We start from the raw sequence: 15764 nt of genomic DNA on the forward strand, positions 1-15764 counted from the left end.
AAATTCTATTCTAGAATTAACAGGAAGCCAATGAAGAGAGGCCAACACGGGTGAGATATGCTCTCTCCTGCTAGTCCCCGTCAGTACTCTAGCTGCAGCATTCTGAACCAACTGAAGGCTTTTTAGGGAACTTTTAGGACAACCTGATAATAATGAATTACAATAGTCCAGCCTAGAGGAAATAAATGCATGAATTAGTTTTTCAGCATCACTCTGAGACAAGACCTTTCTGATTTTAGAGATATTGCGTAAATGCAAAAAGGCAGTCCTACATATTTGTTTAATATGCGCTTTGAATGACATATCCTGATCAAAAATGACTCCAAGATTTCTCACAGTATTACTAGAGATCAGGGAAATGCCATCCAGAGTAACGATCTGGTTAGACACCATGCTTCTAAGATTTGTGGGGCCAAGTACAATAACTTCAGTTTTATCTGAGTTTAAAAGCAGGAAATTAGAGGTCATCCATGTCTTTATGTCTGTAAGACAATCCTGCAGTTTAGCTAATTGGTGTGTATCCTCTGGCTTCATGGATAGATAAAGCTGGGTATCATCTGCGTAACAATGAAAATTTAAGCAATACCGTCTAATAATACTGCCTAAGGGAAGCATGTATAAAGTGAATAAAATTGGTCCTAGCACAGAACCTTGTGGAACTCCATAATTAACTTTAGTCTGTGAAGAAGATTCCCCATTTACATGAACAAACTGTAATCTATTAGACAAATATGATTCAAACCACCGCAGCGCAGTGCCTTTAATACCTATGGCATGCTCTAATCTCTGTAATAAAATTTTATGGTCAGCAGTATCAAAAGCAGCACTGAGGTCCAACAGAACAAGCACAGAGATAAGTCCACTGTCCGAAGCCATAAGAAGATCATTTGTAACCTTCACTAATGCTGTTTCTGTACTATGATGAATTCTAAAACCTGACTGAAACTCTTCAAATAGACCATTCCTCTGCAGGTGATCAGTTAGCTGTTTTACAACTACCCTCTCAAGAATCTTTGAGAGAAAAGGAAGGTTGGAAATTGGCCTATAATTAGCTAAGATAGCTGGGTCAAGTGATGGCTTTTTAAGTAATGGTTTAATTACTGCCACCTTAAAGGCCTGTGGTACATAACCAACTAACAAAGATAGATTGATCATATTTAAGATTGAAGCATTAAATAATGGTAGGACTTCCTTGAGCAGCCTGGCAGGAATGGGGTCCAATAAACATGCCGATGGTTTGGACGAAGCAACCAGTGAAAATAACTCAGACAGAACAACCGGAGAGAAAGAGTCTAACCAAATACCGGCATCACTGAAAGCAGCCAAAGATAACGATACATCTTTGGGATGGTTATGAGTAATTTTTTCTCTAATAGTCAAAATTTTGTTAGCAAAGAAAGTCATGAAGTCATTACTAGTTAAAGTTAATGGAATACTCAGCTCAATAGAGCTCTGACTCTTTGTCAGCCTAGCTACAGTGCTGAAAAGAAACCTGAGGTTATTCTTATTTTCTTCAATTAGTGATGAGTAGAAAGATGTCCTAGCTTTACGGAGGGCTTTTTTATAGAGCAACAAACTCTTTTTCCAGGCTAAGTGAAGATCTTCTAAATTAGTGAGACGCCATTTCCTCTCCAACTTACGGGTTATCTGCTTTAAGCTACGAGTTTGTGAGTTATACCACGGAGTCAGACACTTCTGATTTAAAGCTCTCTTTTTCAGAGGAGCTACAGCATCCAAAGTTGTCTTCAAAGAGGATGTAAAACTATTGACGAGATACTCTAACTCCCTTACAGAGTTTAGGTAGCTACTCTGCTCTGTGTTGGTATATGACATTAGAGAACATAACGAAGGAATCATATCCTTAAACCTAGTTACAGCGCTTTCTGAAAGACTTCTAGTGTAATGAAACTTATTCCCCACTGCAGGGTAGTCCATCAGGGTAAATGTAAATGTTATTAAAAAATGATCAGACAGAAGGGAGTTTTCAGGGAATACTGTTAAGTCTTCTATTTCCATACCATAAGTCAGAACAAGATCTAAGATATGATTAAAGTGGTGGGTGGACTCATTTACTTTTTGAGCAAAGCCGATAGAGTCTAATAATAGATTAAATGCAGTGTTGAGGCTGTCATTCTCAGCATCTGTGTGGATATTAAAATCGCCCACTATAATTATCTTATCTGAGCTAAGCACTAAGTCAGACAAAAGGTCAGAAAATTCACAGAGAAACTCACAGTAACGACCAGGTGGACGATAGATAATAACAAATAAAACTGGTTTTTGGGACTTCCAATTTGGATGGACAAGACTAAGAGACAAGCTTTCAAATGAATTAAAGCTCTGTCTAGGTTTTTGATTAATTAATAAGCTGGAATGGAAGATTGCTGCTAATCCTCCGCCACGGCCCGTGCTACGAGCATTCTGACAGTTAGTGTGACTCGGGGGTGTTGACTCATTTAAACTAACATATTCATCCTGCTGTAACCAGGTTTCTGTTAGGCAGAATAAATCAATACGTTGATCAATTATTATATCATTTACCAACAGGGACTTAGAAGAGAGAGACCTAATGTTTAATAGACCACATTTAACTGTTTTAGTCTGTGGTGCAATTGAAGGTACTATATTATTTTTTCTTTTTGAATTTTTATGCTTAAATAGATTTTTGCTGGTTATTGGTGGTCTGGGAGCAGGCACCGTCTCTACGGGGATGGGGTAATGAGGGGATGGCAGGGGGAGAGAAGCTGCAGAGAGGTGTATAAGACCACAGCTCTGCCTCCTGGTCCCAACGCTGGACAGTCACAGTTTGGAGGATCCAAGAAAATTGGCCAGATTTCTAGAAATGAGAGCTGCTCCATCTAAAGTGGGATGGATGCCGTCTCTCCTAACAAGACCAGGTTTTCCCCAGAAGCTTTGCCAATTATCAATGAAGCCCACCTCATTTTTTGGACACCACTCAGACAGCCAGCAATTCAAGGAGAACATGCGGCTAAACATGTCACTCCCGGTCTGATTGGGGAGGGGCCCAGAGAAAACAACAGAGTCCGACATTATTTTTGCAAAGTTACACACCGATTTAATGTTAATTTTAGTGACCTCCGATTGGCGTAACCGAGTGTCATTACTGCCGACGTGAATTACAATCTTACCAAATTTACGCTTAGCCTTAGCCAGCAATTTCAAATGTCCTTCGATGTCGCCTGCTCTGGCCCCCGGAAGACAATTGACAATGGTTGCTGGTGTCGCTAACTTCACATTTCTCAAAACAGAGTCGCCAATAACCAGAGTTTGATCCTCGGCGAGTGTATCGTCGAGTGGGGAAAAACGGTTAGAGATGTGAACGGGTTGACGGTGTACACGGGCCTTCTGTTTAGGACTACGCTTCCTTCTCACAGTCACCCAGTCAGCCTGCTTTCCCGACTGCCCGGGATCTGCCAGGGGGGAACTAACGGCGGCTAAGCTACCTTGGTCCGCACCGACTACAGGGGCCTGGCTAGCTGTAGAATTTTCCACGGTGCGGAGCCGAGTCTCCAACTCGCCCAGCCTGGCCTCCAAAGCTACGAATAAGCTGCACTTATTACAAGTACCATTACTGCTAAAGGAGGCCGAGGAATAACTAAACATTTCACACCCAGAGCAGAAAAGTACGGGAGAGACAGGAGAAGCCGCCATGCTAAATCGGCTAAGAGCTAGTAGCAACGCAACCAAATAAATGTTCATTATAAACCACAGAAAAGGAATATGTTTTAGGGCCCCTTCACACATAGTGCAAAGTGTGGACGAAGTGTGGACGAAGTGCACACTTAGTGCGCATGACGCAGGAATCTTGTGCAAACCGTGTAATGTCGTCCCTGCCTCCAACGCCTCATACACCTGTTGCTACAACTGTTTGCCCACACAAGCGCCTGAAAGACAAAGTGTGCGCTGTGCGAACCCATCGCACCCTCTCGCGGCAGGTGCCGGCCAAATTCCAGGTGACATGCACAAATATCTAACACCGCTCGCATGGCACTTACAAAATGTGTGGCCAGTCGCACTCTTGGCATGATAACAGACTGCAGGCAACCACAAGTTCCCCACAAGTGTGACTTTGCAAACACACACGTGTGCTCCACTCAACGTGAGGCATGGTGATCTGTCATTCTGGACATTCCAGCTGGACAACACCTAGTGTGTTTGGACAGTCATCGATTAACAACTGTCCATTGTGAAGCGAGTGTGTCTGATTGCTCTATTTATGTGGACATAAATCAAATGGCTACACATATATTGGCCACACATATATTGCTGTGGTGGCGACAAGCTGCAGCAAGTGAGCCTGCGCACAGAACGGACACTGACAGCCCCCCAGGTTGAAACGGACCGTCAGATCAGAACAAGCAGCGGCCAATCTGACCGTCACGTCACCCACGTGAGCTCTGTTCCACATGACGCAGTGTCTCTTCTGCGGTGCGCCGTCCACAAGATACACGTGTCGGGCAGAACACGCGTGCGGCCGACTGGACAGTGAATGTCAGAGCACAAACCAAGCATGAAGTCAAAGGAATTGTCTGTAGACCTCCGAGACAGGATTGTCTCGAGGCACAAATCTGGGGAAGGGTACAGACATTTCTGCTGCTTTGAAGGTCCCAATGAGCACAGTGGCCTCCATCATCCATAAATGGAAGAAGTTCGGATCCACCAGGACTCTTCCTAGAGCTGTAAACTGAGCAATTGGGTGCGAAGGGCCTTACTCAGGGAGGTAACCAAGAACCTGGTCACTCTGTCAGAGCTCTAGCATTCTTCTGTGGAGGAGAAACTTCCAGAAGGACAACCCTCTCTGTGGCAATCCACCAATCAGGCCTGTATGGTAAAGTGACAAGATGGAAGCCACTCGTTGGTAAAATGCACATGGCAGGCCGCCTGGAGTTTGCCAAATGGCACCTGAAGGAATCTCAGACCATGAGAAACAAAATTCTCTGGTCTGATGAGACAAAGATTGAACTGTTCGGCATGAATGCCAGACGTCATTTTTTGAGGAAACCAGGCACCGTCCCTACAGTGAAGCATGGTGGTGGCAGCATCATGCTGAGGGGATGTTTTTCAGCAGCAGCAACTGGGAGAGCGCGCTTGACCTCAGACTGGGACGATAGTTCATCTTTCAACAGGACAATGGCCCTAAGCACACAGCCAAGATATTAAAGGAGTGGCTTCAGGACAGCTCTGTGAGTGTCCTTGAGTGTCCCAGCCAGAGCACTAGAGCTGAATCTGATTGAACATCTCTATAGAGATCTGAAAATGGCTGTGCACCGACGCTCCCCATCCAACCAGATGGAGCTGGAGAGGTGCTGCAAAGAGGAATGGACAAAAATACTCAAAGATAGCTTGTTGCATCATATTCAAGAGGACTTGAGGCTGTAATTGATGCCAAAGGTCAGTGGTGGGCACAGATAACCAAAAAATTAACTTCGATAACAGATAATAAGATAACTGAAAAGTTATCTTTGATAAAGATAAACCGATAAACCACCCAAAAATGTATCGGAAGTTACAGATAACCGATAACTTCCGGTGTTGTCTATGGGACATTTGCAGTTACTAAAGAGCTGAAATTGATTTTTAACACGATCGCTTTTGAAAGCATCAAAAGCGGTAAAAGACCTATAGAATAAGCAAGAATGTTTGACCATGCTGCCCCCTGCAGGAAGCAGCACAGACAAATCCTGAGAGCACCCACGAAATCAACTCTTTACTAATCATAATCATTTTTCTTTCAACATTCTGCCCCTGCTGGAACCTCTTGTTTACAACAGTGCTCCCACAACAGAGGCACACTGAGAGCAGCCATAAGGCCAGCTCCCTATCAATTTCAACACTCCGGTAAGGCGGAGATCTTGGAAAATAAAGTCATACTAACTTATGGTTTTTTGAAAATAATGATAGAATAACTCCATTAATGTCAATTCTGTCATTTGTACAAAGTTAAAATATAACATATATCTTTTAATGTTGAATAAGACACTAATTCTGAGGTTTTGTAACAAACACAGCAAACAAACACAACAAACACAAAGCATTCTGGGTAAAAGTGCTAAACAGTGATTGGTTCAGTAATCCATTATGTAAACCAACACGTTAATGTGACGTGTGTCGTGTGTTGGTTTAAAGATAAATGTGCTTTTGTAAAATATTCCATTTTTATTTGTAAAAACAGGCATTTTTACGGAGCCCTGGAAGTGTCATCGCAATTGCATGTTTTAAAACTTTTATGATGTTGTAAAACGTGCACTCAATATTAGTAAGTAAGTAAATTTATTTATATAGTGCCTTTCACCGACATAAGGCCATGTACACACGTTGTCGGGTATTTGTAAAACCGAATATCTTACCCTTTCAGTTTGGGGAAAAAACTTCATCCACACTACGTCGTTTAAAAAAAAAAATCCATCCACATCGAGCCGTATAAATGTGTTGTAATTAGTCTGCCAAACCTTTGGGTGGCGGTACTGATTAAAATTCTATCCAGTCAGGAGCCTTATTCTCTTGTCGTCACTTCCACAAAAACTAAAAACATGGCGCCAGCCTCGTTCGTGTGGACCGATAAGGAGTCGGAATTACTTCTAACCAATATATGCACACAAAAAGCGCCTGGACATTGGACAATACCAACACTTTGAGAGCAGCCATGTACCCAGACGTTTAATACTGCCATGAACACTCCTGGCCAGTAGATGGCAGTAGCGGCCTTGAAAAAAATGTCAAACAAAATTCCAGATAATCCGTGTCTGCTACATTTAAGATGCGTGGAATTTAACAAATGCAAATACACTAACGTTTATAAACCCAGAGAATATATTCACGAGAGTTTTAGGCACTAGAGTTTAATGCTGTTGTGGACCCTGAACAGAGTGTCTGAAATGCATTTGTCCTGTCGTGAACGTCTGAGATTACCTTATGCTACCCATAATGCATTGCTGCCTGGCACAGCATGTGCTCACAAAACCTTAAAAATTAGCACATTACTTTAAAACGAAAACATATATCTGATATTTTCACTTTATAAACTTCAGACATGACAATAATTTTAAATAACTTGTCTAAAATGAGTGGTTAAAATTTGAACCATAAGTTAAACATGTATGCCTCTGGATGACTTGGTGACATTGCGATTATATTAGTATGGTGTTAAAGGAAATGACTTTTTTTTTGGTCACCAGTTCTCCTTTGCTTACAGATGATAGAGTGATTTCTGTTTTCAGAGGGTAGAACAACATGCCTATTAGGAAACGTTTAACAGGTAGGTCTCAACAGCTTTAACAGTTTTAAAAATGTTTTTCACTGTTCAGCTTAGTTTAGTATGTTATCGGTCTAAAAGTTATCGGACGGTAATTCATCGGAAGATAATTACTCCGATGATGGTTTTTAAATTTATCTAAAAAGATAATCCAATAATGAAAACATTATCTTCGATAATTATCTGTTATCTGATTATCGGAAGTGTGCCCACCACTGCCAAAGCTACATCAACAAAGTATTGAGCAAAGGGTGTGAATTCTTATGTACACGTGATTTCTTTATCTATATTAATTTTTTATATTTTTAATAAAATTGCAAAAAAAAAAACTTTATTCATGTTGTCATTAGATTTTGTTGAGTAGAATTTTGAGGGAAAAAAAAAAATTACTCCATTTTGGAATAAGGCTGTAACATAACAAAATGTGGAAAAGTGAAACACTAAATACTTTCCCGATGGCACTGTAGGTGGTGACAAGAAGCAGTTTACTGTTGAGTTCTTTGTGCCTTGTACAATAACATGAATTAGCCTGTTTGCTGCTGCTCCCTAACATGGTGTATGCATTCTGTGTAAATAATATACCAGTTTGCTTCTTCTTACATGAAGCAGTAGCACGACCTTTCAAAAATAAATGTAACTTATAGGCCAATGTAACTTTTAAGTGTTTTTTCCTCTCTGTGACCTTCTCCAGACTATATATATATATATATATATATATATATTCCGGAGAATACATATATATTCTGGAGAATACTGTATACGTTTGCAGTCCGAGATTTGGACCCCCACATCATCTATAGTGTCACCATGGAAAGTGTGTTATGGCATATTTTCACTCAAATATCCATCAAAATCGCAGAATACTGCCACCTACCACCCAAAGCCAGAAGTGAAACATACAACCCCAATTCCAATGAAGTTGGGATGTTGTGTAAAATGTAAATAAAAAGAGAATACAATGATTTGCAAATCTCTTCAACCTATATTCAATCGAATATACCACAAAGACGAGATATTTAATGTTCAAACTGATAAACTTTGTTGTTTTTGTGCAAATATTTGCACAATGGATGCCTGCAGCACATTTCAAAAAAGTTGGGCCGGGGCAACAAAAGACTGGGAAAGTTGATGAATGCTCAAAGAACACCTAATTGGAAACAGGTGAGTGTCATGATTAGGAATGGGTATCGAGTACCGGTTCCTTTCGGGTATCGTTAAGAAATGATTCGATCCACCAACATCAATAAGCTTTTTGCTTAACGATTCCCTTATCGGTCCTTCAGAGTGGCATTTGTTTTGGGGGTGTTTGTCAGGAAAATTAATTTCTCTACATTGATTACAGACCTGCAGCGGGTCTGTAATCAATGTTTCTGTAGCGCGGCTTTGCTTTGAACCTTGAACCAATCGAAGCAGTGATTCGAATTCGTTGATTCATTGTTTTATTTTGCTTTATCTTAATTTTTCCCCACTAAAACCCTAAAGAGCATATGTCTGTGTGGAATATTTACCTTTTTATGTTAAACCGACCTGTTATGGTCTTCTGAAACAGTTGATAGATGTATTTTATAACTTAAAAACGGGACCGATGCTAACACGTTAGCATGTCTATGTCATTTTCAATGTTAAAGTTAGCATTAAGCTGTTTGCATCTCAGCACGTTTGTGTGCATTTGGTTTCTGTATAATAATTAATGACTCAGCGCTCATTGTCGCAAAAGAGTCAAATTGGAATTTTTTTTAATTAATTTTTATTTATTTATTTTATATTTATTTATATATTAATAATAGCAACAACAACAATAATAGTAATAATAACTCATAATAACTAATAATGCTACAAAACAATTTTAGAGAAAGAGACAGAAAGAACCTGATGAAACAAAACACAACAGAAAAGAAAAAAACAACTAACAATGAAAATAAATACATATAGAAATAAATAACTGTTGACTCTTACACCTCCACTTCATCCCTGTTTTATTTAAGTTTAATGACAATTTGTTTTGGTCAAACCATATTTTTAATTTGTTAATTTCTTCAATGATTTCTTCCAGAACTATCTGCCAAGCTAGAAAACTGCTGAATCCTAGTAAGAGCAGAATATTACTGGAAGGAATTTGAATAAGGAAAGTTGGGGTTTTTTTTCTCACCAAAATGGATGCTGCAGGAGAATCGTCCTCCGTTCTGTTCACACAGCTCCAAATGCTGAGCGGCTCTCTGTCGAGTCAAATTAGAACGAGTCCAGTCAGAATTAATAACTTCAAAGTGAAACGCCGTTTAAATCAAATGACACCTCTTTCCAAACGTTGTAATACAAACAAACTGCAATCGATCAAAATGTTTTTTCCTCCCAAAATGACTGCGCTTGCGTGCAGCAGCCAGCTGAGCTCAGCTCAGAGGTATGGAGCGACATTCATGCCAAAATGTCTGAAAGGAAATGCTTTTGACAAAAACTACAGAATTATTTATGACCAATTTAAAATGTTGTTGACATAGAAAACCCGTAAAGCCTACTTTTAGTACACAGAAAATTCACAAAGGCATCGATAAGGGAACCGATAAGGAATCTGAACGATAAGTGGAATAGATAATGGAATTCGCCCTATTGACGTATCCCATAATCCCTTGCGCTCCAGAGTCCCTGCAGTCAAACAACATAGAGAATCCACATGATGACAATTGTAAATGAATATTATACTACAAAAATGTAATTTTTTTTATGCTTTTCGTCACGTTAATAAGAGACTGCATTGCATGATACCCTGAAAACTTGCTAAAACAATTATAACTAAATAATAAATAATCCGTGTCTGCTACGTTTAATCTGCGTGGAATTTAATAAACGCAAACCGAGTTTCAGACATATTACATATAAGTCTGGAACAAAGAGGACAAACAGTGTTGTAAAGAACAATAATCAAGATGTTAAAAAGCAAACGTCACTTTCCCCCAGAACGACATGATCAGGAAGCCAGCTTAGCTCACTGCAGCTCCCATTGAAAATAACGGAGAGACAGCCTATGATTCTCGCATGTTTACATAAAACAAACACAATACCAACGTCTATAAACCCAGAGAATATATTCATGAGAGTTTTAGGCACAATATAAAAATAGTTTTATGTTGCAATGTTAATGGTGTTGTCCGTGTGCAGCGGTTGAAGTGCAGCCCGATCAGAGCATCTCATTGCAGTTCTTAATGTTACTGAGATCTTGCAGCATGGTGACCTCTTCGAAGTTTTGCGGGATTTGAAACGTCAATAGGGCGAATTGATATCGATAAAATCTTATCAATACCCATCCCTATTCATAGTAAAAGAGTGCAGGTACTAGACTGGCCTGCCTGCAGTCCAGACCTGTCGCCCATTCAAAATGTGTGGCGCATTATGAAGCCCAAAATACGACAACGGAGACCCCGGATTGTTGAACAACTGAAGTCGTACATCAAGCAAAAATGGGAAAGAATTCCACCTACAAAGCTTCAACAATTAGTGTCCTCAGTTCCCAAACGCTTATTGAGTGTTGTTAGAAGGAAAGGTGATGTAACACAGTGGTAAACATACCACTGTCCCAACTTTTGTGAAACATGTTGCAGGCATCCATTTCGAAATGAGGAAATATTTGCACAAAAACAATAAAGTTTATCAGTTTGAACATTAAATATCTTGTCTTTGTGGTGTATTCAATTGAATATAGGTTGAAGAGGATTTGCAAATCATTGTATTCTGTTTTTATTTACATTTTACATAACTTCCCAACTTCATTGGAATTGGGGTTATAGTTTTGCAGTGGAAATCACCAAAACAAACAAAATTGATAAATGATCCATATTTTACACCTTGTTATATGTAACATGAGGGTACATAAAGTAATTATTCATGAAAAATTCATTCTCTCTTTGTATCACACAGATAAATTCAGCTGCAACATGTGAGGGAGCACCATCTCTTGTCAGTAAATACAACCACGTATTCAGGTCACTACAGAGGTTGTAACAGTACTCCAGATATTGTTAAACACACTGACTATTTACTCAAGTTAATAGCACTCTGCGGGCTGTGACATAAGTGGAGGGTAAAAGTCCAACACATCCATCAGACATAGATTAATAGACCGACAAGAATTACACAGCCACTCAGTGTCTACTCCTGCATCTATTTGCCCTAAAATCCTTCCTGCTCCTTCTCTCTGCTTCTGGGACACTCTCTTTGCCTTGTCACTCTCACCCCTTCTGCTCTCTGTTCCTCATTCTGCAGAGACTTTCTGCTCTCCATCGCCTTGTTTTAAAATGTTAATGGTGCTTATGTGCCCACAGGGACCATGTGAATTTTAATAGTTGCTGCTGAGGGCTGCAAGTTAGCTCCAAGTAGTGGTGTTTTACAGTTGGTGGCCAGGAGATGGGGCCAGAGCAAAGGCTGTGTTGTGACTTTTCAGCTCCATTGTGTATTCTTTTTTTTTTTTTAACAAAATGGAGTAAATTCATTTTCCCCCTCAAAATTCTACTCACAACACCCCATAATAACAATATGAAAAAGATTTTTTTGAAATGTTTGGAAATTAATTAAAACTAAAAAAATAAGAAATTTGTGCATGTTTAAGCTTTTACAGCATTGTGTGTGCTCAAAACAATTGACATTCATTGTAATGACACTGCAGATATTCCACTGAAAGGCCTCGGGCTAAAACATTGTGCCCCTGAGGAATCGCGTACAGGCCACAGTCAGCTTTAAGATGTATTTTTAAATTTTGCATATTTAAAACATGATAGAGCTGCTAATGAATGTGCTATAATTGATGTTAAAATAATAGCCCTCAGTTTTCTAGAAAGATTTTTAATGTTTAATTCAGTGTTTTGTGGTTGACTCTGTTTAGAGTCGAAGAGCACTGCTTACATCAGACCCTGTTTTAAGATTTGTTGGGCTTTTAGGCAGAGGAATGTTTTAACAACCTGAGACTTGTAGGTTTTAAAAAGTTCTTCCTGGGTTGTCGGGTCATGTTTCGATAAATATGAACATGCACAGTATTTCCATAGAGATCACAGCATCAATAGATATGCCTCTGCTTTCAAACAATAAGCTTAAGCTACCAGCTAATGATTCTGTCATTCCTTTTTAATAAGTGATCTGTACTGAGTTTGTACAGTTTTAATGAGACTGTACTTCACATTGAGGGTAATTTAGCCCCACAACAGAAAAATATGGCCTCTCCTAAAGCCTCGTACAGCTGTAATGGTCCTTTAATGTGGTTTGTCCTGCACCTGCTTGTCTTCTCCAGTGTGCCTCCAGACAGTGATGAGGCTGAATAATTTATCTATACCAGCTGGTCCTGAAGGGAATGTGCACGCACACACACACACACACACACACACACACACACACACACACACACACACACACACACACACACACACACACCACACACACACACACACACCACACACACACACACATCACTGAGCGACTGTGCCTTGATGTGTACTTGCTCAGGCAGCAAAATCAGGATTTTGTCCACTCCTGGAAAGCCATGTGCAGACTTGTTGAGTCTCACCTGGTGTCCATCCTTTATCTCATTCATCTCTCTCTTTGACAGCCTCAACCCTCCAAACCTTCCATGACTATTTACCCTGCACACCGTCAATAGCACAGAAAGTGTGTGTGTGTGTGTGTGTGTGTGTGTGTGTGTGTGTGTGTGTGTGTGTGTGTGTGTGTGTGTGTGTGTGTGTGTGTGTGTGTGTGTGTGTGTGTGTGTGTGTGTGTGTGTGTGTGTGTGTGTGAAATAAATATAGATGTGGAGCTTTTGACCAAACCTGGGAGTAATATTCCTTGGACGAGTGTCTCTAAGTTATCAATTTTTACCGTAGATTGCTCAAAGGTCAAGCTCAAGGTCATCAAAGACATAGTATGAAAACACATTTTTTTATACCTGCAGGAAACATAGGACAAGAGAGACAATGTAAAGCTGATATCAATTAGTAAATCATTAGTAATTAAACTGTATGAGTGATGTTATGATACTGTCACAAAGACATCATGAAGTGACATAATTGTACAACTGCACCCCCGCCCCCACACACAGCTCATAGCAACACAGTTTGTAATTATGTGATATAAATGATGTCATGCTGACATCACTCAAACATCATGAAATTACATCCTTTTAATAGAAAAACATTTATGTGCATGTGCAGGGTTTGTATCGCCCCTTCAATGCCTTTCTTTGATAAAGTTTTTTCAGTCTGAGGCTGATGAATGAAAGCAGTGATTTCTAAACCTGTAGAATATTAAGTGAGAAAAAATACAGAATCTCATGCTACAAACACAGCAAATAAAATCTGATGCTGCAACATAATCAAGTTCAGGATAGCAAGCTCTGTTCTGTCCTTCAGTCCATTTTCTTATGCGTATCACGGCAGTAAGGGTTATGTAAGGTTGCTCAGCTGTCTTTCCTTCAAGTCCTTCTGGGAAGATCCCTTGCTGTTCCCAAGGCAGATGGGATGGATATATATATATATATATATATATATATATATATATATATATATATATATATATATACTCAACAAAAATATAAACGCAACACTTTTGGTTTTGCTCCCATTTTGTATGAGATGAACTCAAAGATCTAAAACTTTTTCCACATACACAATATCACCATTTCCCTCAAATATTGTTCACAAACCAGTCTAAATCTGTGATAGTGAGCACTTCTCCTTTGCTGAGATAATCCATCCCACCTCACAGGTGTGCCATATCAAGATGCTGATTAGACACATAATTAGTGCACAGGTGTGCCTTAGACTGCCCACAATAAAAGGCCACTCTGAAAGGTGCAGTTTTATCACACAGCACAATGCCACAGATGTCGCAAGATTTGAGGGAACGTGCAGTTGGCATGCTGACAGCAGGAATGTCAACCAGAGCTGTTGCTTGTGTATTGAATGTTCATTTCTCTACCATAAGCCGTCTCCAAAGGCGTTTCAGAGAATTTGGCAGTACATCCAACCAGCCTCACAACCGCAGACCACGTGTCACCACACCAGCCCAGGACCTCCACATCCAGCATGTTCACCTCCAAGATCGTCTGAGACCAGCCACTCGGACAGCTGCTGAAACAATCGGTTTGCATAACCAAAGAATTTCTGCACAAACTGTCAGAAACCGTCTCAGGGAAGCTCATCTGCATGCTCATCGTCCTCATCGGGGTCTCGACCTGACTCCAGTTCGTCGTCGTAACCGACTTGAGTGGGCAAATGCTCACATTCGCTGGCGTTTGGCATGTTGGAGAGGTGTTCTCTTCACAGATGAATCCCGGTTCACACTGTTCAGGGCAGATGGCAGACAGCGTGTGTGGTGTCGTGTGGGTGAGCGGTTTTCTGATGTCAAAGTTGTGGATCGAGTGGCCCATGGTGGCGGTGGGGTTATGGTATGGGCAGGCGTCTGTTATGGACGAAGAACACAGGTGCATTTTATTGATGGCATTTTGAATGCACAGAGATACCGTGATGAGATCCTGAGGCCCATTGTTGTGCCATACATCCAAGGACATCAACTCATGTTGCAGCAGGATAATGCACGGCCCCATGTTGCACGGATCTGTACACAATTCTTGGAAGCTGAAAATGTCCCAGTTCTTGCATGGCCGGCATACTCACCGGACATGTCACCCATTGAGCATGTTTGGGATGCTCTGGACCGGTGTATACGACAGCGTGTACCAGTTCCTGCCAATATCCAGCAACTTCACACAGCCATTGAAGAGGAGTGGACCAACATTCCACAGGCCACAATTGACAACCTGATCAACTCTATGCGAAGGAGATGTGTTGCACTGCATGAGGCAAATGGTGGTCACACCAGATACTGACTGGTATCCCCCCCCAATAAAACAAAACTGCACCTTTCAGAGTGGCCTTTTATTGTAGACAGTCTAAGGCACACCTGTGCACTAATCATGGTGTCTAATCAGCATCTTGATATGGCACACCTGTGAGGTGAGATGGATTATCTCAGCAAAGGAGAAGTGCTCACTATCACAGATTTAGACTGGTTTGTGAACAATATTTGAGGGAAATGGTGATATTGCATATGTGGAAAAAGTTTTAGATCTTTGAGTTCATCTCATACAAAATTGGAGCAAAACCAAAAGTGTTGCATTTATATATATATATATATATATATATATATATATATATATATATATACAAGGTCTGTTAGAAAAGTATCTGACCTTTTTATTTTTTTCAAAAACCTGATGGATTTGAATCACGTGTGCTTGCATGAGCCAACCTTGAACCAGCTCTTGCACCATTCGGAAGATTCAGACGGCCTTCGGTGGCTTTTCAGTCGTGTGAATTGAAATTGTGGACGAGGTGAGCATGTCACAACATGTCCTGTGAGACTTCAACACGGTGGCGCTTTTGCTGTGCCATCAGCTTCGTGCTGATGAATTTCGCTGCAACTCTTTTCATGGCCAAATCTTCTGTCACAGTGGAAT

The 15764-nt window shown here is 40.4% G+C and overlaps 1 protein-coding gene across 5 annotated transcripts in view; it reads left to right on the forward strand.

Moving 5' to 3' along the window:
• The window catches only part of znf385a (zinc finger protein 385A), a 254473-nt gene that overhangs the window by 172084 nt on the left and 66625 nt on the right, over nt 1-15764 (forward strand). Inside the window, exon 1 of one of the 5 annotated variants that reach the window (XM_034172392.1) lies at nt 15674-15678. The exons of the other annotated variants lie outside the window; for them this stretch is intronic. The gene's annotated coding sequence lies outside the window, so the exon portion shown is untranslated. Of the gene's footprint in view, nt 1-15673; nt 15679-15764 lie in introns of those variants that run through there. 5 annotated transcript variants of the gene reach the window in all.

This window comes from Thalassophryne amazonica, chromosome 6, assembly GCF_902500255.1.
Source record: "Thalassophryne amazonica chromosome 6, fThaAma1.1, whole genome shotgun sequence".
Taxonomy (NCBI): Eukaryota; Metazoa; Chordata; class Actinopteri; order Batrachoidiformes; family Batrachoididae; genus Thalassophryne; species Thalassophryne amazonica.